The following is a 24,952-nucleotide window of genomic DNA, read 5'->3' as shown; positions in this document are numbered from 1 at the left end:
CGGAATCAGACGAATGTTGTGTTTTCCGCAGACCTGTTTCCATGGAGTCAAGGTTGAAAACCAGACGCACATGTCAGCCCATCTCCACTTCAGTTTCGTAAAAGTCTTCATTATATCCTCAACCCATTGTTCGTTGGACAACTCAGTTTTTAACTATCTGCGCATTTGCCATCTATATTTCACATTCACAACTTAGTACTGACAGTATATACTTGTAACAGACTTCCCGATTATGATATATTGACAGTTTTCTTCCGTTTAGTTTCCCTGATAAACTGCTAGCCATTCTGTCTGGGCAGAAAAAGTTTATTAAAGTGTTAAACACGGTAGTTGAAGGACATGGCCATGGCAAAAAAATTGACATCCGTGAGCAATAACGACCTCGTTTAGTAATTACATGATTGTCGTGGGCCCATCCCACATCAGACTATTTACCGAAGTGTAATAAAGTCGCAAAAGAATATTTGAAATGAGTTGCCTTGATTAACATGTTCACTCCTTCAACAGCCACATTCTTCCCATTTTTTGACTCTATCCCACGTGGAGTTGCTGTACATTGTAGTGCTTTAGGCCACCATATACGATATTGTGTAGCTATTCCGCGATTCCAGAGTGTATACGTAACGTTATTAAACAATAGTTTCACTTTCAGTAAATTGTTGTAATTCGGGGGAAAATATGAATTTTGGGTTCTGCGTCCATATTTACACTGTACAAGCCGCTGAACAGTGCATGGTGGGGAGAGTACGTCGTACCCAAAAATGTAGATTATTAATTTTAATAATCAACAGCCTCAGTTGCACCGTTTACCTAGAATTTACCTAGGTTTCAGTCGGGATAACCCAACCTAAAAATTAAAATTAATATTTATATAGTTGCTGACAGGGCAGCGAAATGTTGAAAATATATTGTTGATTCTCTTTTGTATTCCATTCCCGTATTGGGCGAGGGTAAAATGATTGCCTATATGCGTCTGTACGCACCATAATCTCTTACCTTTTTCACAAGATGCCTATGCTAGATTTGCAACGGTGGCAGCATAATGGTCTTCGAACACGGCTTCTCCAAATTTTCTCAACAGGATTTCGCCAGAGTTACTTCGTCTTTTTCCCAATAACTTCCATTCAAGTTCCTCGAACATAACAATAATAACAACGATAATAATAATAATAATAATAAATAATAATCTGTTTCTCTTTTGTATGTGCTGGACCGACCTGTTACGATGCTAGCAATCCGTCTGTGACTATGTTTGATGTCTGTTGTCATACCTACTTGATAAGGGCTCCATACACTCGAACAGTACTGTAGAATTGGTAGCATTAGCGCCTTGTCTGTGATTTTCTTGACAAATACATTGCATTTTAGCAGAGCGCTTCCAATAAATCTTTCATTCGCATTGCCACCTACTGATTTTAGGTGATCGTCCTTTCAGCAAAGGCGTGGATCCTTTCAAGTTTAACGAGCTGCCACCTCCACCTTTAATATGTCAATAATAATAATAATAATAATAATAATAATACCCGAAAGTTCCTAAATGGAATATAACATATACTGTACAGTTAAAAGGAAGTCACGATTGATCAAGGTCCGAGTCACTTTCCATTTTTGACCAGACATAACGTCTGAGAAAAAAAAAAAAAGCTCCGTCTTTAGGCCACAAGTGGCCCTTCCGGGACCGTCCGGCCGCCGTGTCATCTTCCGAGGAGGATGCGGATAAGGAGGGGCGTGTGGTCAGCACACCGCACTCCCGACCGTTAGGACGGTATTCTTTGACCGAAGCCGCTACTAATCGGTCGAGTAGCTCCTCAATTGGCATCACGAGGCTGAGTGCACCCCGAAAAATGGCAACAGCACATGGCGGCAGGATGGTGACCCATCCAAGCGCCGGCCACGCCCGACAGCGCTTAACTTCGGTGATCTCACGGGAACCGGTGTAGCCACTGCGGCAAGGCCGTTGCCCAAACGTCTGAGAAAGGAAAGAAATAATAATAATAATAATAATAATAATAATAATAATAATAATAATAATAATAATAATAATTGTTTACATGAGTGCTTAGGACATCCCTTTACTATCAGTTTCAGGTAATTGTACTTCGGAAAAATGTACATTTGAAAAACATTGGTTTCAGTATTAGAGAACTATGTGTTATGTGTCATAAATCGAATGAAGACCTATAACAGCAATAAAGCCCGTCTTCGTAATCGAACGTTAAGTGTCGCTGCCGCAGGTGCGGAAGAAGCTGGGTTCGATTCCCAGTGCCTTTTCGATTTTTTTTTTTCTGAGGTAGGGAGATTTGGAACGGGATCCACTCCGTCTTGTGAGACCAAATGAGGAGCTGCTCGAATAAAGAAGCAGCGGAATCATCTACTGGCAATAATGGCTGAAGGGACTGGCGACATGATCACATGGCCCACGATCGTACATCGCTCGTAATACTGCCTTGTACGCAACAGTCGACCTCTGGGAACTGACATAAAGCCTAAGCCTCGAGTGAAGTTTACTTTTACGTTTTAAAAACAACAAATTTTGAACTTTGACAACAGCGAAACCTACGCGATATAAAATTGAAGTGTGTAGTTACCATTATCAGTATTTCTGTTTGACTGAACTCAGGTCTGCACGCTATTGGCTCTGAGCACTACGGGACTTAACATCTGAGGTCATCAGTCCCCTAGAACTTAGAACGACTTAAACCTAACTAACCTAAGTACATCACACACATCCATGCCCGAGGCAGAATTCGAACCTGCGACCGTAGCGGTCGCGCGGTTCCAGACTGAAGCACCTAGAACCGCTTGGCCACACCGGCCGGCGATCGCTCCTTATAGCTTGTAAATTTATGGAATTCAAAAATGTTCAAATGTATGTGAAATCTTATGGGACTTAACCGCAAAGGTCATCAGTCCCTAAGCTTACACACTACTTAACCTAAATTATGATAAGGACAAACACACACCCATGCCCGAGGGAGGACTCTAACCTCCGCCGGGACCAGCCGCACAGCCCAGGACTGCGGCGCCTTAGAGCGCTCTTCTAGTCCCGCGCGGCTTTATGGAATTCCTTGCCTGTTTCGAGCCCCTTTGTTTTCGTTAGACTCCTCAATGAAAATGTGCTAAGAAATATTGAAATCAATGTATGTAAAAACAGAGACAACCGCCTCCGTCTCCGAGTGGTCAGCGCGGCTGACTATCATGCGGGGAATGTTTGTTCGATTCCCGCTACTTCCAGGGAATTTTAATAGTGGGAGGATTGGAACGGGGTACACTCAGTCCCGTACTGCCAATTCAGGAGCTACTTGACCGCCGAGTAGAAGCGGCTGCAGGTCACGAAACCTGACAACAATTGGGAGAACAGTGTGCTGACACAATGCCAATTCGTATCGCATCCAAATGACGCCATGGCTGAGGAAGACACGGTGGTCGGTCGGTTCCTGTGGGGCCTCCAGAGCCTGTGGACGGAGTTTACGTTTCTACGAAAACAGAAAAACTTTCGGGGAGATCGTACCCCCGTGATCACACCTCCACATCACACGTCTGATTCAGCACCCCCCGAAACGATAGTGATGTCGCAACCGGCGTGTGGTGTCACCGGTTTGGTATGCACGTAGCAGCAGTGGATGTGAGCTCGTGCAGCAGCAGCAGGTAAGGGTGCAGCAGCGGGGAGGCTCGGCGAGGGTGTCCCGGGCTGCCCGGGCAGCGGTGGCGGCACCTGTGGCAGGGCCCACCAGGGCTGCGGCGTTGCCGCCCCGCGTTTCGCCGCCGCCTCCGCCGCCGCCGCCGCCTCCACCCCCGCTCCGCCCGCGCCTATATTAATAGCCGCTCTGAGGAATCCACGCCGCACGTCTTGACACGCCCCCGCGCCGCGTCCTCTCCGTGCTCGGTACGCCTAGGCTGCGCGTCGCGGCCGACCTGTGCCCGATATTTCTCCAACGTAGTGTAACGGGAAGCTGTTGCAGGCCCGCCGCTGCAGCCAGCGCCACTTTCCCGCTACGTGGCCGTGCCCGGCGGAAAGCGCCCATCGTTTCTCACCGACGGATACCGTCGCCGCTCCCTATACTGCTTTCACTTACCGGCGCGTCGAAGTACGGCTCGCGAGGGAAGCATACACGTAACGTATTTTTGTAAGTTTTCGTACGAGTGCAGCATATGCTTACAAAGGGACCGCGCTTAGTCGTCATTGCCGATTTCGTCCAAATTTGAGGTGTATGCTCGGCTCGGCCAGCAATGAACGTTAACAGAAATGGGATCTCCAGATGTCCAAACGTTTGTGAAAAACATAGCAGCCGGCCGGTGTGCCCGTTCGGTTCTACGCGCTTCAGTCTGGAACTGCGTGATCGCTACGGTCGCAGGTTCGAATCCTCCCTCGGGCATGGATGTGTGTGATGTCCTTAGATTAGTTAGGTTTAAGTAGTTCTAAGTTCTAGGGGACTGATGACCTCAGATGTTAAGTCCCATAGTGCTCACAGCCATTTCCAGAGCCAAAAACATAGCATTTTTGCGTAGGTCGGGCGAGGAGTGAACTATTTCCGTTAGTGCGAGTTCGAGGCAGCGAATGGTCCAACAGAAAGACTACACAACAGTAATCGAGATTTTATGCGGAAAATTCATCTTAATACGTTACTTACTGTGGGCAACGGCCTTGCCGCAATGGATACACCGGTTCCCGCCCGATCACCGAAGTTAAGCGCAGTTGGGCGTGGCCGGCACTTGGATGGGTGACCATCCGGGCCGCCATGCGCTGTTGCCATTTTTCGGGGTGCACTCAGCCTCGTGATGCCAATTGACGAGCTACTCGACCGGGAGTGCGGTGTGCTGATGCCCACACGCCCCTCCTATCCGCATCTTCATGAGGATGACGCGGCGGTCGGATGGTCCCGATGGGCCACATGCAGCCTGAAGACGGAGTGCTGCTTTACTTACACTGCAGATCAACCGAAGTAATGTATTTATCAATATTTTCGTGAAAAGGAAATGTACAGGAAAATTTGGTTCAAATGGTGCAAATGGCTCTGAGCACTATGGGACTTAACTTCTGAGGTCATCAGTCGCCTAGAACTTAGAAGTAATTAAACCTAACTAACCTAAGGACATCACACACATCCATGCCCGAGGCAGGATTCGGACCTGCGACCGTAGCTGTCGCTCGGCTCCAGACTGTAGCGCCCAGAACCGCACGGCCACTCCGGCCGGCAGGAAAATTTGGGATTGCAGACAAATTACCAGAAAGGATTATAAGGCGTACACGAGAATCTCGCAGATAGAATTTGATAGTTTTATTATTTTACAGTTGATGATTTACATCTGCTGGGGTGATATTTATCATAAAAACAGTACAAGCAGTAATCTTCAAGGTATATTGCAAACACCATAAACGCTGCATTTTTGCAATTACAGGGTTGTTTTAAAGTATCTGTTGAGAAACGAACGTAGTTTACATCCACAAAACGATCTCTGTCATCGGACAGTGTGATAGTAAATCACACTAAAAGGTCCTCTACTGTTGAATTATGATCCCTTCTTGGTAAGTTATATGCAGAGATTTCGTGGACGCTGTAAGTGCAGTCGCATCCTGTAACTTTATTTATAATCCAAAATTTTCCTTTACCTCTACTTTACATGCCTTTTACGTTAATATTAATAAATAGAATATCGTCAACATTATTTTGGTTTGTCTGCAGTGTAAGTAATGTAAAAACTGAAAATAAAAAAATGATTCTGCTCGTGTCCCCAACCCTACAACCGCCCGGTTGCTGTCCTGTATCCTTTCCGCTGCGCCAGCCGCTGTCTGGAAACTAACTTAACATAAATGGGTCTCGTCTTGCCCGATCCGTGCCCACATTGCTATTTTTTTGTATTTTTCTTCGAAAGGCAGTTTCATTTTTGGCCTAGCCCTGCATATGTCGTAACTTTGGACGAAATTGGCGATAGTGGGTAGGCGCGGCTTCCTTGTTAGATGCAACCAGTGCTGCTGCTCTAGCACGATGCGCTAGTCAAGCATTTTCGCCAAATCGAGGTTAAAGTTTTACGAGCATATTGAAAACCACACGAGAACTTTTGTCGTCGAGCAGCGCTGTTCGCGGAACGGCGACATGCAATACCCAGTTTGGGCTAGCAAAATTATGGACATACATTTGTACATTTGCTTTTTGCCTTTAGCCTGCTACCGAGATACAAGAACAGACAAGATGCTACGCGGCAATTCGGGTATATGAATATAAAACACGATTTTTATGTAATTTCAAATGTGTCATTACAACTAAGCATTACGGTGCTTAAGGGAAAAAGTTTACATAAAATACCTACTTTAAGAAAGAACACAAATAATTTCAAATTTGCATACTACCCTTTCGTCATTTGGCGCACAGATACGCGTTCATCTGGGATCCAGAATTCACATACCTTGGGTCTAGCGTGCTATGTTAAATCACAAAATTTGCAATTTATAGACTACACTGCAGATCTCTTCTTGGTATCAGCACAAAACTAATTTGCTTATTTCGCATGGATAGTTTGCCTCTGACACGCTGAGGCACAACTCAGGATTCACGGTGTCTGTATAGCCGTGCCATCCGAGGTGAAGAGGCTGCGAACTGGGGAAGAACAGTTAGTTGTTTACTAAAGACTGAAAAGAGCTGTCAAAGCAACAACCAACCAAAGAACGAGCTTGATGCCGCCATTGTCATCTCGCTTTGCTGACAATTGCAACCGCTGACGTAACTATTGTGATTAGCTTTCGTCATCTACTTAGTTTCTTTCAGCAGATTTTTTTTATATAATACGCAAAATAATGTCTGCGGCGAATTCAGAATTGTAATAATATGGGATTGTGGGTCCACTTTGATGCAAAACAGTTTTGTTATTTATTTTATTCCCAAACTAGCTTTAGCTACAATATCGCAGTCTTCGGTGGGTTCTTTAATTCTACAACCTGCAAAATAGCATACTTCCAAACATTGTAAAACGTTATTACATGCGTACTGTTTGGTTCCAAATATTTTTTGCTGTGTATAGTTCCGTAATACCTCATTTACTTTACGTCACAATATTGTTTTTACAATTGTTGCTGCAGTGTCCGGCATATTTTCTGTGTTTCTTTGTTACCGTTTTTCTCGGCATATATCATGTCATTTGCAACTGTTAGTAAACAAAGTTGAAAACGTGTGCCTTACGTGTGGCAGTGTTATAAATTTCTAACTGCGGTAGTGTCAAGGATACAGTTTTGGTGTGTACCAGCTTGTGACGTAGTTTGTCATGCACTCAAATTCGTTGTACGGCTTGCAGCTGCTTTTAGCCAGAGAAAGACATAACTTTTTGCACCTTGTGTGGGTGCCTGAGTACATGACAAACCACGTAACAACTAAGTACTGTCCGCAGCTCGTGGTCGTGCGGTAGCGTTCTCGCTTCCCGCGCCCGGGTTCCCGGGTTCGATTCCCGGCGGGGTCAGGGATTTTCTCTGCCTCGTGATGACTGGATGTTGTGTGATGTCCTTAGGTTAGTTAGGTTGAAGTAGTTCTAAGTTCTAGGGGACTGATGACCATAGATGTTAAGTCCCATAGTGCTCAGAGCCATTTGAACTAAGTACTCGCCAAAACTGTATCGACAACACTACCGAAATCCCAGTTGTATAACGCTGACATACGTAAGTTCTCGTTTATGTACTTGTTTACTAACAGCCACGCATTCAGTTGCAAATGACAAGATGTGTGACGAGAAAAACGGCAGGAAAAAAAATGCCGGAAACAGCGGCAACAATCGTAAAAACCATGCTGCGACGTGAAGTAAATAAGGTATTATGAAACTATTCACAGAAAACATTATTTGGAACCAAACAGTACAAATGTAATAATGTTTTACATGTGTACAAGTATGCTATTTTGCATGTTTTAGAATTAAAGAAACCACTGATGATGGCGATATTGTCGCTGAAACTAGTTTGGGAATAAGGAAATAAAAAACAATAGCGTTTTGCATCAAGGCGGATCCACAATCCCATACTGTCGTTTTGATGCAAACAGGGACCAATGAAAGAATTTCAATGTAGAATTATTGTTAAATATTGTAAGCTGTCGGGAAACGTACGAAGGAATTCAGTACTGAATTGCACAGCTGTTGTTACCGCAGTGGTATTGGGCATGCGGATAAGGATCCTCGGGCATGGGTGTGTGTGTTTGTCCTTACGATAATTTAGGTTAAGTAGTGTGTAAGCTTAGGGACTGATGACCTTAGCAGTTAAGTCCCATGAGATTTCACACACACTTGAACATTTTGGGTGCTAGACCTTGCGTTGAGGTCCTGCTATAAATCTTTACGTTCTACTTTAATATGAAGACGAAGTTATTTCCAGTGGCTTCCTAATTGCTGTTCGAGAGCAAGAGATTATATACTTATTCACAACTCATCCGTCATCTCTCCATTCATTTACGCTCTCGTCTTCTGTAACAAGAGAGAAACTGCGCTATATCTTACAAACACCCCTCAGACAACCACATGACACAGCTGCTGATTCGAAACGACTTTTTCCGTAGGGTCGAACCTCTAAACTGTGCGTCCTACGAACAAGTATTGACGGTTCTCTGAAGTACCTGTTGGTTTAAGCCGGCCGCGGTGGTCTAGCGGTTCTGGCGCTGCAGTCCGGAACCGCGGGACTGCTACGGTCGCAGGTTCGAATCCTGCCTCGGGCATGGGTGTGTGTGATGTCCTTAGGTTAGTTAGGTTTAAGTAGTTCTAAGTTCTAGGGAACTTATGACCTAAGATGTTGAGTCCCATAGTGCTCAGAGCCATTTTTTTTGTTGGTTTAAGGAGAGATATAATGAGTTGTTTTAGCGGGAATGATTTTCTGTGTAGTATGACATTTCTGTCTAAAACGTGAAGTACACTGCAGACCTCTTTACTATCGTAAGCACTGCCTTCAGAAATAATTGGAGATCGGAGCGCGACAAGTGTGGAGAGGGCTTAGTTCCTCTTTATAGCAGAGCCACAGCAGGGAGTTCGTAAATTATTTGTAACCCTTACATTTTGCATATCGCGAAAATATATCCTGGGAAAATATGTAAGGTCAGAACTTCTGTTAGTATCGTACTCTCGGAGGAGTAATAGGCGCCAGGTTCACGGTGATAATGCATCGGCAATGGACTGGGCTGCTTAGTCTTCATTTTAATCCAACTGAACATTTATATCACATTTCACGATGTGTTTTATCCGGCATTTCCAAGAAAATAATTGAGCATCACATGATGTGAGTGCTTTCTGAGAGTGAAGGCTATCAGAAGGTAGACTGCGTACAGGTCTAGTACCAGACGCCCAGATCGAGTCATACGCATAATTCGGCTGCAGTTTCAAGTGCATGTCAGCAAACATAAAACAAATGAAATGTAACACTCAGGTTACTATTACAAGAAAATTTAGAGCTGGCTGATTTTGCATGCAAACACAGAATAAAACTCCAAAAGTGAGATAAAGTATCGAAGGTAACATCAACTTATCTCTCAAATTCATTTTAATAGGCATTTTATTCGTAGACAGAAAAAAATTAAAGAATTTACAGGTTTCCAGAGGTAACACAATACTGTTATAAAACAAAGATGAAACAAAAACGCGTTACAGGATGATAATAATGACAACATAACACACGTTTCGGTATTGACTTGCCCGAACAAAAGCCAAGACTTGCTCATGGCTCTATTGTTGATTCGGATTAAACTGAGAAACAAAGGGTATGTTATTCAGTTCCTAAAGAGTTTTTTTTTACTTTGTTATTAAGCTTTTTTATTTCTCGGCTTCTGGCACGTTGTTAGAATTTACAGTCAATATAAAATAATAGAACGTTAACGAATGTGGTGCCAGATGCATGTAGGTTCTGTATTGGCGATGGAAGCTTTTGACATTTCAGGCAGTCCTCGCTGCCTCTCCCCTCAACACGGAGTCTCTCTCACCGCCGCCCCCCCCCCCCCTCCTACCGCCCAACCATCAGAAATCACCTCCGCCATCCCCTGGCACCTCCCTTTTGGTTCAGTTCTGGGGAGGGGAAACGCCCAATCACGATTTTGCTTTTCTTCAAAGTCCTGCTAGGTGGCAGGGGTTCCGCGAATCCCTCTCTCGTACACTGATTGTCATTTTGCAAAACTTGCCCCTTCTTCTTTCCCTGACTGCATTATTTGTGTGTTTCCCCCTGGCTTGTCGCCGGCTCAGGTCGGGTGTGCCAGCGTAAGAAATTCTGTCGCTCTGCCTAAGTTAAACGCTTCAGAAAACGTAAATATATTAATATGGGAATTGGGTTCCGCTTGAGTACGCAAACAACAAAATCTTGTTATTGCCTGAACAGGTTCGTCATGTTTTTGCCATCATCAATTGATCGTATTTTATTGAGCTCTGAAAATATGTTTTACAGAATAATTCCTTAGTGGAAAATTAGGCCTGAGAAAATTTTCGTTCCTATTGTAATCTTAATAATGATTGTGGATTTAAAGAGATCGAACATCTGAGGTCATCAGCCTCTTATTCATCCCACACGATGGAATCTGTGTACCGCACTTGTCCAGCGTCGAGAGTAAAATAATTGTGTGCCAACGTTTACTAAATGTTCACTTGTAACTGAGACGCGACACGGGTACCAGCCCGGTATTTACCTAGTGAGATGTAAAAACTGCCTAAAAACCACAACCAACCAGGATGGCCAGCTTAACAGCATTCGTCTGAGTTAGGCTCGCCTCTCCATGTACTCGAAGCGGCGCGTTAACGCTTTCGGCTATCCGGGCATGTTCTATTACAGTCTTCACTGTAATCTCTAGAAGTTAACAACAAATATTAAGAAAAGTCTTGGCCTAATTTTTCTCTCAGGAACTGTACTTTCAGATCGCGATACAACAGGACTGAGTGATGATGGCAGGAATATGGCGAAACATCTTAGGGCAGTAAGATGATTAGTTGCGCGCATTATCAGACATAGCATCAAAAAGCAAAGGATGATTATGTAAAAACGTGGAATTTACTTCGATTAATGAACCACAAGCTGAATCAGTAAAGCAATACAGGCATTCCGAAGCAACACTGTGTCGCCTAAGCCCTGAGGTATGTGCCCACGATGCCTCTTTCCTCTTGCACAATCGCAAACGCATGGGAATAAAAGTACATGCGAAGAAATTACTAGAAAGAACGCATGTACGCATGCGTGTTCTCCTGTCCACTTCCCTCGTTTGTCTGTTAAGCGTCTATTACTTAGCTCGGCAATTCGTGCTGCGTTTATTGTGGTGAAAGGCGACAGAAAATGAGTATACTAAGGCGACTATGGATTACAAAATGGTTCAAATGGCTCTGAGCACTATGGGACTCAACTGCTGTGGTCATTAGTCCCCTAGAACTTAGAACTACTTAAACCTAACTAACCTAAGGACATCACAAACATCCATATGGATTACACAGTATTACACAACAGAGGTACGTGAAATATAAAACGACGGCTAAGTTTTTTGTTTGCAAATTCCAGAAGGTGGCCACAGCGATATTGTAGATTTTATGCTTGGAAAACTGCACTGACAGGGCTGGCAGGAACATTTCGCTAGCTGGCAACTGGAAACTTATATAGCAGTTTGAGCTATGTACTTCGCGTATCAAAACAACACGTTGCAGTGATTGTTCCTGAAACTGCGAAATACTTACGGGAGGTTCATAGACGTTATGTACAGGTTAATTGAGTTTCGACATACCCGCCAGGTTAGCCGAGTGCACTAATACACTGCTTCCTGGACTCGGGTAGGCGCGCCGGCCCTGGGTCAAATCCGCCCGGCGGATTAACGACGAGGGCCGATGTATCGGCCAGCCTGGGTGTGGCTTTTAGGCGGTTATCCACATCCCACTAGGTGAATATCGGGTTGCTCCCCACGTCCCGCCTCAGTTACTCGACTCGCAGACATCTGCAACAAGTTGGCGGCGCTCTTTCATGATTTACACTAGACGCTGACAGCTGGGGTACACTGGTTCCGTCCCGGGGGGTACAGGGTGGCAGCAGGAATGCCATCCGGCCACCGCTTCAAATTAACCTTGCCAAATCCGTTTGTAACCACGCCGACCCTGCGCAGACTGCGGGACAAAGGCGTCAGCGAAAGCAAAAGCAATTGAGTTTCGATATGTCATTTGTATTTAATTAAAAAAAAATTGTTTACGCAACTTCAAAAATGGCTCTGAGCACTATGGGACTTAACATCTGAGATCATCAGTCCCCTAGAACTTAGAACTACTTAAACCTAACTAACCTAAGGACATCACACACATTCATGCCCGAGGCAGGATTCGAACCTGCGACCATAGCGGTCGCGCGGTTCCAAACTGAGGCGCCTAGAACCTTTTTTTGTTGGATATTGTTCGTTGCGTTTGGTCTGGGCGGACGTCATAAGACGTCCGTTCAAGTTGATCGCTGATTCCTTTACTCTGTTTTTTATTACAGAAGGTGAGCAGCCCTCAGACCGAACACGCTGAGCTATCGTGCCGGCTTATGTTGTTCGTTGAATTTGTTCGGGGCTGACGTCCGATGACACCCGTTCAGGTTCTTTGTTGATCTGTTCACTCAGTTTTTTTTATTACAGAGTGTAGCTAACCGTCTGACCGAGCACGCTGAGCTACCGTGCCGGCAAACCGCTCGACCACACCGGCCGGCTATACAAGTTCAGTCAAAAACGAGTATATATGGCTAACGTCCTCGGACAGTACAAATTCTGGAATGCAATAATAGACCCCAGAATCCGCTAGAACGGAGGTTGTGTTTTCCAATATTGCACGGTTTGCATCATCAATATCCTTCATTTCAAATTCGAGTAGCTTTTTGATGACCTCCACCTTATCCCATCTTTTCTTTTGTTCAGATGTCAGTCTCCACTGTTGTTGTTCTATCAAGTCTTCATAACATGAATATCTGTCCATAGCTTTCATATGCACGTTTTATAGACCGAGCGAGGTGGCGCAGTGGTTAGCACACTGGACTCGCATTCGGGAGGACGACGGTTCAATCCCGTCTCCAGCCATCCTGATTTAGGTTTTCCGTGATTTCCCTAAATCGTTTCAGGCAAATGCCGGGATGGTTCCTTTGAAAGGGCACGGCCGATTTCCTTCCCAATCCTTCCCTAACCCGAGCTTGAGCTCCGTCTCTAATGACCTCGTTGTCGACGGGACGTTAAACACTAACCACCACCACCACCACCACCACCACCACCACCACCACCACGTTTTATAAATTTGTAGACTTCGCCTTCTCTGTTCCTATTCTTAGAGACTTATTCTTTATAGCAATATGGCCAGACACTTTTTATCTTGTAGTTCACGCTCGGGGCATCACGTCTGCATATTTTTTAAATTTTTTTTTCAAATAATCCTTAGAGGCAAGATTCCGTATGACATCTTTTCGTGTAATCAGCCGATGAATTTTAGCGTGCTCTCATTGGAGTCAGCAGACGTTATCGCACACAATAAATCGCCTTAAAACGTAACCTCTGCACGCAACACACGAGGCACCACCTGCCTGTCGTCTGCTAAACTGCTCAAGAGATGCCCGACGACCCCGGGAAGCAATGCGCCATGACGCACGCCCTCCAGTTCGAAGAAATAACGCATGTACAAATACGCACGGTTGCTTGCGCTGTTGGAAATATAAGCGCATGCGCAGAGTTGAGCAGAAAAAAGGTATGGTGTGAACGTACCTTTTAAGTTGTTAGTGCATTGTGGCTGGGCAGAGAGGAGCGCGGCGGTGAAAGACGCGGAGGTCGTCCTTGGAGCAGAGTTCCGCCTGCCATCTGGTGCGCCGGCAGCCCCAGACGCAGCCAGCTCTTCCCTTTTTTTTTTCCTTTTCCGGCAGGGCGTGACTTGATGGGTGCGTGGCTACTGCCTCGTGCCCTAACACCAGCGCCTCGGGCGGTCCGGCCGGGGCGCCGGGCTACCCGTCTTGCGGATAATACCCACCAGTCAGCCTCGTCAAACTAAAAGGCCCAACACGACCATTTTGGTCACGCCGAGTAGCCAGCTGGCTCAGGTCTCCGACTCAGTTCGTATCCGGGTGCTACGCATTCTCTTTGGGACGTCAGAGGTTTCTTGTTTCACGGTTTCCCTGAACCGCTTCAAACTGTCACTTCGGTTTCTTTCACGCCTTCAGGGAAGCTGAGCGGTTTCTTTGCTCCTGTACCCTCCCTCCTGTACGGAAAGCAGTACCGTTTTTGATACACATGATGTCGATAAAGTACCGCCATCATTTCAAAAAAATTGTAACTTAGAAACTATAAGAGATGGAGCGTCATGGTTTGCTGTAAAACGTTTAACAGCTCTTAAGTTTTTTTTTTTTTTTAACCAGAATTTCAGTGTGTGTCACACTCGTCACTTGTAGAACATAAAGGCCACACTCGATTTCCTCCCACGCAGAAGCAGCCGCATCAGTTGTTCAGATTGTTTCATTGATTCGTGCACGAAGAGTAACACTGTCACAGATTTCGTGTCTACCCGCGGTCCTTGTAGTAACCTAACAAAGAAGTATCAAATGTTGTGAGATCAGGAGAGCGTGGAGGGCACGCAATGGATCCATACGACCCATCCTCTTTCCATCCCGCACGTTCAGACTGCAAATATGGAGGTGCACTATAATGATGCATGATGATGGTCGGCAGCAGCTTTTCGATCTGTGTCAGCAGGATGTTCGAGCATGTCCAGGTAAACATTTCCCTTTGTGGTTTTGTCTGCGAAGAAAAATTCCACTATCACCACCCTATTTTGCATTACACACCCAAATTTAAGCTCCAGACTATCACTGGTGTGTTCGTCTATATGTACATCACTACTCTGCAGTTCACACTTAAGTGCCTGGCAGAGGGTTCATCAAACGACTTTCACACTCTTTCTCTACCGTTCCAATCTCGAGCAGCACGCGGAAGAAACGAACTTTAAAATTTATCCGTGCAAGCTCTGATTTGTCTTTGATTACCCTTACTTTATTTCTCCCTATGTAGGTGGGCGTCAACAAAATATTTTCGCATGAGGGGGAGAAAGTTGGAGGTTTAAATTTAGTGAAAAGACCTTGACGCAACGAAAGATGCCATTGTACTAATGATTACCACCCCAACTTGCTTACCATATCCGTGACATTCACTCGAACGTTTTTGATGTCTTCCGGCAATCCTATCTGGTATCCTTTCACGCGGCACAAAAATACTGTAGCAGAGGACGGTCGAGAGTGGCCAATAAAACGCCGTTTTTGGTTATCCTTTCTCTCAACATTATCCAAGTCATCGTTCCAGTTTAAGTTGTTCGTAAAAGTTATCCATAGGTATTTATTTGAATTGGCAGCCGTCAGATTTGTGCAAGTTATACGTAACCTAAATTTAATAGTTTTTTTTTTTTTAAATTTAGAGGACCTCCACACGTTTTACACTATACACGTATCTGATCTAAATCATTTTGCAGTTAGTTTTGATCACCTAATGTATCTACTAAACGGTAAACGACAGCATCATCCGCAAACAATCTAAGAGGGCTGCTCAGAGTGTTTCCTAAATCATTTATAAAGATCTGGAACAGTACAGGGCCTATGAGACCACCTTGGGGAACGCCAGAAATCACTCCCGTTTTACTCGATGAATTGCCGTCAGTTACTACGAACTTTGACCTTTCTAACAGGAAATAACGAATCTAGTCGCACAACTGAGGCGATGCACGATAGGTATGCAATTTGATTAGAAGCCACTTGTGAGGAACGGTGTGGAATGCGCCCTGGAAATCCAGAAATATGGAATCGGTCTAATATCCCCTATCGATAGTACTCATAACTTCGACAGAATAAAGAACGATATTTTCGGAATCTGTGCTGACTGTGTGCGGTGTCTGGGTTTTCGGAGCCTCAAATCCTAACGTTGTACCGATTCACGTATCCGGATGTGCGGAACGCCGCTTCTTCCGAAAACACGCACTCTTTTCGGGTTGTAATTGTTGGGATCTACAGTGGCGAGCATGGAACACGCGAATGCATACCGCATAGGGCGATCGATTGTTTGACTGCAATGCACATTACGCCTTCTCTTGGTTTGTCGCCATTCTGTTGCATTTCAAGTCAAATCTGCAACAAAGTACAAACGAAAAAAATCTTCGAAAGCTGCTAAAAGCTTTATAACGAACCATGATTCTGTCTCTCTAAATTATGAATTTTTAAAATGATAGCTGGTCTTCGTGAGCATCTTGTGCTGGGTGGAAATCATCAACCTCCCAAGGTCAGAGCTTTGGACGGGACGTCGTACCAAGCAAAATTTTCGTAATAACAAGAATTGCAAATGCAGCGTTGTGGAGTTACACCAACGAAACAACCAGCGATCAGCATGCGGAGCCGGCCGGTGTGGCCAAGCGGTTAAAGGCGCTTCAGTCCGGAACCGCGCGACAGCTACGGTCGCAGGTTCGAATCCTGCCTTGGGCATGGATGTGTGTGATGTCCTTGGGTTAGTTAGGTTTAAGTAGTTGTAAGTTCTAGGGGACTGATGACCTCAGATGTTAAGTCCAATAGTGCTCAGAGCCATTTGAACCATTTTGAATCAGCATGCGGAAGTGCGTCCATTAAGCCAACATGTTTGAGTGTGCTGTTTTATCCGACTGAGCTGACTGTGCTTTTTAGAATAAAAGTTCATTCATGCTATCTGTATATTAACAAAAATAAATACATTTGACCTTTAGATTTAATTATTAACAACATTGCACCTTACGGTACCAAATATGGACTACATTACTGCAGAGCAGATTTGCAGTACAACTTATTATCGTAACAAATTAATGACACTGCGGTGCTTTAAGCCTAGTTGATTGGCTAGGAAATCTATATGCAGTGAACATCACAGAAAATTAGCATCTAACGTAACTAGCCATAGATAGAAATTTAAAGCTCGCGTAGCTTTGACCGTTCATCAGAAAACCATTATCTTCAGCTAATTTAATTAGTAATTGCGCTCTTTACCATAGACGGTATTAGCTGGTGTGCAAATTAGTTTAAATGCACACAATGATTGATGTTTTATCGCCGTATTTCCACAACGGTGCATTTTTAACCTATGGTTATCTGAAAAATTTTGCTCTTTGCGACGTAGCTCACCAAGCTCTGACCTTATCAGGGTTTTTCCCTCCAACCTTTATATAAAAGTACCCTTTCTTATCTTTAATCCATCCTTTTAATGGACGAAATCTCTTTGCAAGGCGCCGATTGAGGTGGCATGGTGATGCCAGCAAGGGACTCGTATTGGTAATATACGGTATTTATATAAGCGCTCTTTTAAAGCGTCAAATAGATTTTATTCTCTTTTCTTTCGTAATATAATCTAGTTCTCCACGTACAATTACCTTTTTGTCGATATATCGTTAAACTCTTTTAACTTTCCATCCTTCTAGGGGCCGATACTAAGATCCGTTGCCCTGCAGATAGCCAGACGTCAGTATACGTCGTCCTTCGGTTTCATACAATCGTGCTGATTGTGATCTAGAAAAAAATGTACAAAATAATTTATACTTCAATTCCCGGCAGGCCGCGGTGTCCGAGTGGATCTAGACGCTTCAGTGCGGAACCGCGCTGCTACTACGGTCGCAGGTTCGAATCCTGCCTCCAGCATGGATGTGTATGATGTCCTGAGGTTTAAGTAGTTCTAAGTCTAGGGGACTGATGACCTCAGTGTTAAGTCCTATAGTACCAAGAGACATTTTTTCAATCCCGGTGAAAGTGGTGGAGTCGACAGCCGGTAGCAGTAATTAAATATCACTTTGAGCTGCATGATAATCGTAAGGAGACGTCAGTGAATCCTACTTTTGTTAAAGCAGTTTTAAATTCCGGACAATAATACATTTATATGCTTATGTTAGATACAGTATTTATATTAATCTAAAAATAAAAGTGTGATTGTGCCAGGAAATAAAAATAATTTTAACAAAGATCAGGTCGCTAGTGTGTTCAAAGTATGTGAGGAATAAAAATGAAAAGAAGAAATAATAAATTCCGTGCTGCATACGTGCAATCTCAATGAAACGGAAGTTTCAGGAATTGTGCCAGCGTACTGAGAAAACGTGGCACTTTTAGGAGGAGAAGATCACAATTTTACGGTGACATTCGCAGAAAGAATTACTGGCTGACCAAGGGATTTCTCAGTGTTTTCATTGCAGCGAAAGTTACGAGCAACTAATTACTTGAAAGTGGCAGATCTCTTCAGGAGACTGGTCTCTCACGTTGTTTCGTCCGAGATAGACCTTCATTCAGAAAACTTTTCGAAAGTCATCAGTTTGCAGGAAGACCGAGAATGGGTATTATCAGAACCCGGACAGAAGAAATGAACATTCTTCGACAAAATGAGATTTTGAGAGAAAGTAAACTCATTACCTAAACAAGTTCCTTCGTGTTCCTTAGTTGAGCGTAACAATGTAAAATCCAGTATTTTTATTTCGGAACCCGCATGCCTGGCTATTACCAGTAACATACGCTTGTGCGGTGGCGCTCGACGAGGGGTACAGTTCTTATCACCTGGCTGTAGAACAATAATTGTGTTCAATTGCAAATGTCTCCTCAGTCTGTTGTGTACTGAGGATATGATATACAGCAGATGGCTGATCCGTTGTATCGGAATGTTCTACACGAAGGCTGCCTTGGCGCTTTTCAATCGGAGCGACGTACACGGAGACAGTGGATTTCACTCTAATTCTCTCTTATCTGCACCTACATACACACTCCGCAAACCACGGTACGGTGAATGGCGGAGGCTACCTCGTACCACTACTAGCCATTTTCTTTCCTGCTCCTCCCTCAGGGCCGGCCAGTGTGGCCGAGCGTTTCTAGGCGCTTCAGTCCGGAACCGCGCTGCTATTACGGTCGCAGATTCGAATCCTGCCTTGGGTATGGACGTGTGTGGTGTCCTTAGGTTAGTTAGGTTTAAGTAGTTCTAATTCTAGGGGACGGATGACCTCAGATGTTAAGTCCCATAGTGCTTATAGCCATTTGAACCATTTTGAACCATTCGCAGGTAGAGGAAGGGATAAAAGACTGTCTAAAAGTCTCCGTACAAGTCCTACTTTTTCGTATATTATCTTCATGGTCCTCAAACGAAATGTACTTTGGCGACAGTAGAATTGTTCTGCAGGAGGGCTCAAACGCCGGTTCTCTAAATTTTCACAATGGTGTCTTGCGAAAAGAACATTGTCTTCCTTTCAGGGATTCCCATTTGATGTCACGAAGCATCTCCGTAATACTTGCGTGCTGATTGTACCTACCGATAACAAATCTAGCAGCAAGCCTCTGAACTGCTTCGATGTCTTCCTTTAATGCCACCTGGTGGGGATACGAAATGCTCGCACGGTATTCAAGAATGGGTCGTACTAGCACTCCATACGCAGTCTCCTTCATGGATGAGCTACACTTTCCCAAAATTCTCCCAATAAAATTGAGTCGAGCGCTCACGTTCCCTATTGGCAACCTGACGTGTTCATTCTGTTTCATATCGCGTTGCAGCGTTACGCCTAGATATTTCATCGAAGTGGTTGTGTCAAGCTGTACCATTACTAGTGCTGTATTCGAACGTTAAAAGACTGTTTTTCCTACTCATCCGTATCAACTTACATTTTTTTACATTTAGAGCAAGCTGCCATTCATCACACCAACCAAAAATTTTGTCTAAGTCACCTTGTATTTTCCTGCAGTCGCTCCTTTTCATGGGCATTCGTAATAGCATAGAACATTAAAATTATAACGTACAGTCACTCACTAGCCACCCAACTATACTGATTTTCGCCTGACATTTCTGAGTCGGTCAGCGGAGTACCAGAGGAACAAATACGTACGTTTTCGATTTTGCGTCGGACAGCAGTGCATTGGGGTCCTGTGCTATACTGAACACACTAACACCGAGCATGAAGGCGCAGTAATTAGATGCTTGCCTCGTGTCCAAAAAAGGTTCAAATGACTATGAGCACTATGGGACTTAACATCGGAGGTCATCAGTCCCCTAGAACTTAGCACTACTTAAATCTAAGTAACCTAAGAACATCACACATATCCATGTCCGAGGCAGGATTCGAACCTGCGACCTTAACTGCAGCGCGGTTCCGGATTGAAGCGTCTAGAACCGCTCGGCCACAACGGCCGGAGGACGAGGATTCAAATCTCTGTTCGGCGATTCGGGTATACGTTCTCCGTGATTTCCCTAGATCGCTTAGGGGGAGTACTGGGATGGTTCCTTGTAAAGGCCCAGCCAATTTCCTTCCCTCATCATTACCGCACTCAGTCCGAATTTGTGCTTCGTCTATGATGACATAGATGTCGACGGGACATTAAAACACCGAGCTTCTTTTAACATAGGACAGAAGTTTACTATTGTTCTGGTTGAAGTTTTCAAACAATTGAGTGTGGGCAGAATGTTCAAAGCCTGTAAACATTGTGTGGTTCGTGATTATTTCCGATTTTCCGGTCTGCTACAAAGTCAGATGCGGTGGTGAGGCGTGGCACTGTTGCCACGTTTTAGCTCTCGAGAGGTCACCTTGCACCGCGACCTATGGGAATGCGCCTTCGGAAGAAGTATAGCAGCTTCGTGTTCGATTGCCCGCTCGAGCGGTGTCGGCGATGTGGCGTTGCGAAACGCCAAGGACAGCCTCGCGAGTATCCCGTTACAGTGGGTACAAATATTTATGGAATCGCTCTGCGCCGGGAGCGCGGGAACTCCTGGTCATAGTGACTCCTCTGAGAGTGGGGAAAAGTATCGTTTTTATTTTGGTAGTGGGAAGGTGGTATTGTTCGATTTGCATCTGGCGCGGAGAGAGGCGAGACCGTGATCGGCGGCGTGTTTCCCACGCCGGCGAAAGCTGGCCTCGTTGCGCGGCCTCCTGTCGGCTTCCTCCCAGATCGGTGCCACTCTTAACGTAGGCGTGCACTATTCTGCTGTCACCTGAAAATAATAGAAGCTGTATTAGTGCGTCTTTTAGTGGGGGGAAGAGTAGGATTTAACACCCCGTCGGCGACTAGGTAATAACTGTCGGAGCCCATCTGCGAAGGAAATCTGCCATTCTCATACCAGAGGAATTGTTGTGTTCACCAAAATACACAAGGCGTCTAATAAAAAGATGGCAGGAAGAGAACGCCCTATCGCAGGAAGTACACTACTGGCCATTAAAATTACTACACCAAGAAGAAATGCAGATGATAAATGGGTATTCATTGGACAAATATATTTTACTAGAACTGACATGTGATTACATTTTCACGCAATTTGGGTGCATAGACCCTGAGAAATCAGTACCCAGAACAACCACCTCTGGCCTTAATAACGGCCTTGATACGCCTGGGCATTGAGTCGAATAGAGCTTGGATGGCGTGTACACAACAGCTGCCCATGCAGCTTCAACACGATACCACAGTTCATCAAGAGTAGTGACTGGTGTATTGTGACGAGCCAGTTACTCGGCCACCATTGACCAGACGTTTTCAATTGGTGAGAGTTCTGGAGAATGTGCTGGCCAGGGCAGCAGTCGAACATTTTCTGTATCCAGACGTGTACCAATGGCACCCCATACCATCACGCCGTGTGATACGCCAGTATGGCGATCACGAATACACGATTCCAATGTGCGTTCACCGCGATGTCGCCAAACACGGATGCGACCATCATGATGCTGTAAACAGAACCTGGATTCATCCGAAAAAATGACGTTTTGCGATTCGTGCACCCGAGTTCGTCGTTGAGTACACCATCGCAGGCACTCCTGCCTGTGATGCAGCGTCAAGGGTAACCGCAACCATGGTCTCCGAGCTGATAGTCCATGCTGCTGCAAACGTCGTCGGACTGTTCGAGCAGATGGTTGTTGTCTTGCAAACGTCCCCATCTGTTGACTCAGGGATCGAGACGTGGCTGCACGATCCGTTACAGCCATGCGGATAAGATGCCTTTCTTCTCGACTGCTAGTAATACGCACGGCGTTACGTATTATCCTCTTGAACCCACCGATTCCATATTCTGCTAACAGTCATTGGACCTAGACCAACGCGAGCAGCAATGTCGCGATACGATAAACCACAATCGCGATAGGCGACAATCCGACCTTTATCAAAGTCGGAAACGTGATGGTACGCATTTCTCCTCCTTACACGACGCATCACAACAACGTTTCACCAGGCAACGCCGGTCAACTGCTGTTTGTGTATGAGAAATCGGTTGGAAACTTTCCTCATGTCAGCACGTTGTAGGTGTCGCCACCGGCGCCAACCTTGTGTGAATGTTCTGCAAGCTAATCATTTGCATATCACAGGATCTTCTTCCTGTCAGTTAAATTTCGCATCTGTAGCACGTCATCTTCGTGGTGTAGTAATTTTCATGGCCAGTAGTGTATTTCCCCGTCCTGTGTCTAATTCACGGTATAATCATACACACTGTCAACAGATGTCCATACGATCAGGTTCTGCACGGAAGACGGCTTTCCGTTCAACGGACAACCCCGCCAACAATGACGTCAGGACGCCTATCAAACGGGATAGTGTTTACCGGGTAGTCCCACACCCACAATCGCTGTGTACACAGCCAGAGACCTTGTAGTGTGTCACAGAGAAGACGCCTACGAGGCTCTCTGCGGTGGAGGGTCTTGGGAAGAATGGAAGCAGGACAGTCGGAAACTGATGTCGGCCGATGTCTTAATGTGAATCGTTCTGTTATTTCTCGGATGTGGCGATAGTTCATAGAGACCGAAACTGTATAACGAGGACCAGGGCAGGGCCGACCCCGTGTGACATCAGAAAGAGAGGACCGTTACTTGGCTGTAAGGGCATGACGGAGCCGCCTTAGTACCGGCATCTGACCTCACAGCATCCACTGGACGTGTTGTAGCGAGGCAAACGGTGTACAGAAGGCGTCGGCAGAGTGGCCTTTGTCGGAGGCCTGCCGTCTGTTTACCTTTGGCGTGTCTTCACAAAAGAGAACATCTAGAGTGGAGCTGTCAGCATGCCACGCGGACGGTCGAACAGTAGACCAGTGTTCTTTTCACAGATGAATCCGGATTTGGTCTGGAGAGTGATTCTCGACAGATTCGCATCCGGAGGGAACGTGGGACACGATTTCGGGACCTAAACGGTCTGGAAAGAGACCGATATAGAGGAAGATCCCTAATGGACAAGTATTATGTTGACCACTCGAACAATTGTTCAACTGCTGTCAGGTATCGTGATGAAATCTTGGGACATCGTGTGCGGTTGTTGCGAGGTTCTGTGGTCCCAGACTTCGTACTGATGGATGATAATGCTCGACATCATAGAGAAAGGACGGTTGTTTTCTTGGAAACGGAAGATATTGCACGTATGGCTTGGCTTGCTCGCTCTCCCGATTTCAATCCTATAGAGCATGTCTGGTATGCATTAAGGAGACTGGTTGCATCAGCATCCACAATCCCTCTCCAAGGCTTGCGAGCAGCTCTGCTGGAAGAATCGGAGGTATTGCCTCAACATGAGACTGATGGCATCATTCACAGCATGCCCCGTCGTTGTTAGGCCTGTATCGCTGCCAGAGGTGGTCACATCCCATACTGAGCACATAAATCAGTTTTCGGAATGTGTGTGCAAATCCGTTAAGTTGAAAAAAAACGAAGAACATTTTTGTCTACCGTTATGTATGTAGCATTTGTTTACATTCTGTATTCTTTACAATGGTTCTACTTTACTATCATTCGTTTATGGTGTTTTGTGGCAAAATAAACGCAATCTTCCAAAATTTCCGTTTGCTGCTGTTGTATTGTGGTAGCTTGCTAAGCAGGCAGCAACATTTGCGATGACGATACAACAAGGAGAATTTGTTAAAACTTTGTACAGTACTTAACTTGAGTATGAAGATGATGTTTGGCAAGTTTGTTGAAGTTAGTATAACCACGAAAACTGGCCTGTTCCTGAATCCAGTGGAAGATGAATAATTAAACTTGTAGAATTTCCAGTCTTGGCTATGCTGGCGGTGACAGTGGATAAGTGTTTTGCACTGTGACCAGGAGAAAAGTGCACGACTGACGGTCAGACACTGGCTGAGTGGAGCCTTGCGTCCGCTTAACACAATCCGGACGGATCCCGTATTTCGCACGCCATCCGTCACGGACGGATTTCGAAATAAACTATGTTTTCTACGCGCTGTTTGTAGATGCCGCCTGCTGTGATACATTTTAACTGTTGTGTCGATTCCCTAAGGTCTCGACACAATGAGTGGCTAGGTGCACGCGAAACTAACGCAGACGGGCGTAAATTCTGAAACAGGAGACTGGATGAAAACTATAAAGAAAAGAAGAGAGATTTTAATATACTTAACTTTAATGTAGTCTTGTTCTTGTTGAAATACATCTCTTGCATAGTAGTAAGCAATTAGCAATGATACACATGGCGCCTTGCTAGGTAGAAGCGATGGACTAGCTGAAGGCTATTTAATCTGTCTCTCGGCAAATGAGAGGAAGACGTGATACGTCTTGTCGCAAGCTATGTCGTCCGTACAACTGGGGCGAGGTCAAGTCCGTGTCTTGTGACCTGCCATGTGGTGGCGCTAGGATTGCGATTACACAGTGGCGACACGCGGGTCCGACATGTACTACAGGACCGCGGCCGATTTAAGTTACCACCTAGCAAGTGTGGTGTCTAGCGGTGACACCACATTCCTCCCCCGCAAATCGGCGAACGGTCGTGAGATAAGGCTTCCGCCCGCCGTGGGGAGGACCCCATGTTGACGTATGCGATGAGGTGGGGAGCCTAACAACAGGCGAGGCTGTGCCACCCGCACCCGGCCATTCGGTCCGAGGGGAGCTAGGAAACGCCTGCAAACCTAGTCCAGGGTGCACGTCAACATGAGGTGTATGCGCACGTAATGAGACAGAAGGGTCGACCTCCATGTGGTCGGAGCACCCGACGGGCGAAGACGACATCTGGTCCGGAGCGGGCAAGAGGTCCATGGCGGAGGACGGC

At 45.4% G+C, this 24,952-nt stretch overlaps 1 protein-coding gene and 1 pseudogene across 2 annotated transcripts in view; both read left to right on the top strand.

Moving 5' to 3' along the window:
- LOC126248689 (plexin-A4) overlaps nt 1–24,952 on the top strand; it is a 995,564-nt gene that overhangs the window by 20,183 nt on the left and 950,429 nt on the right. The window lies entirely within an intron of this gene.
- Nucleotides 4,636–4,753, top strand: LOC126250366 (5S ribosomal RNA; annotated as a pseudogene).

Source organism: Schistocerca nitens, chromosome 3 (genome assembly GCF_023898315.1).
Source record: "Schistocerca nitens isolate TAMUIC-IGC-003100 chromosome 3, iqSchNite1.1, whole genome shotgun sequence".
Lineage (NCBI taxonomy): Eukaryota > Metazoa > Arthropoda > Insecta > Orthoptera > Acrididae > Schistocerca > Schistocerca nitens.
Note: the sequence above shows the minus strand (reverse complement) of the source record. Positions and strands in the feature narration are given on the sequence as shown.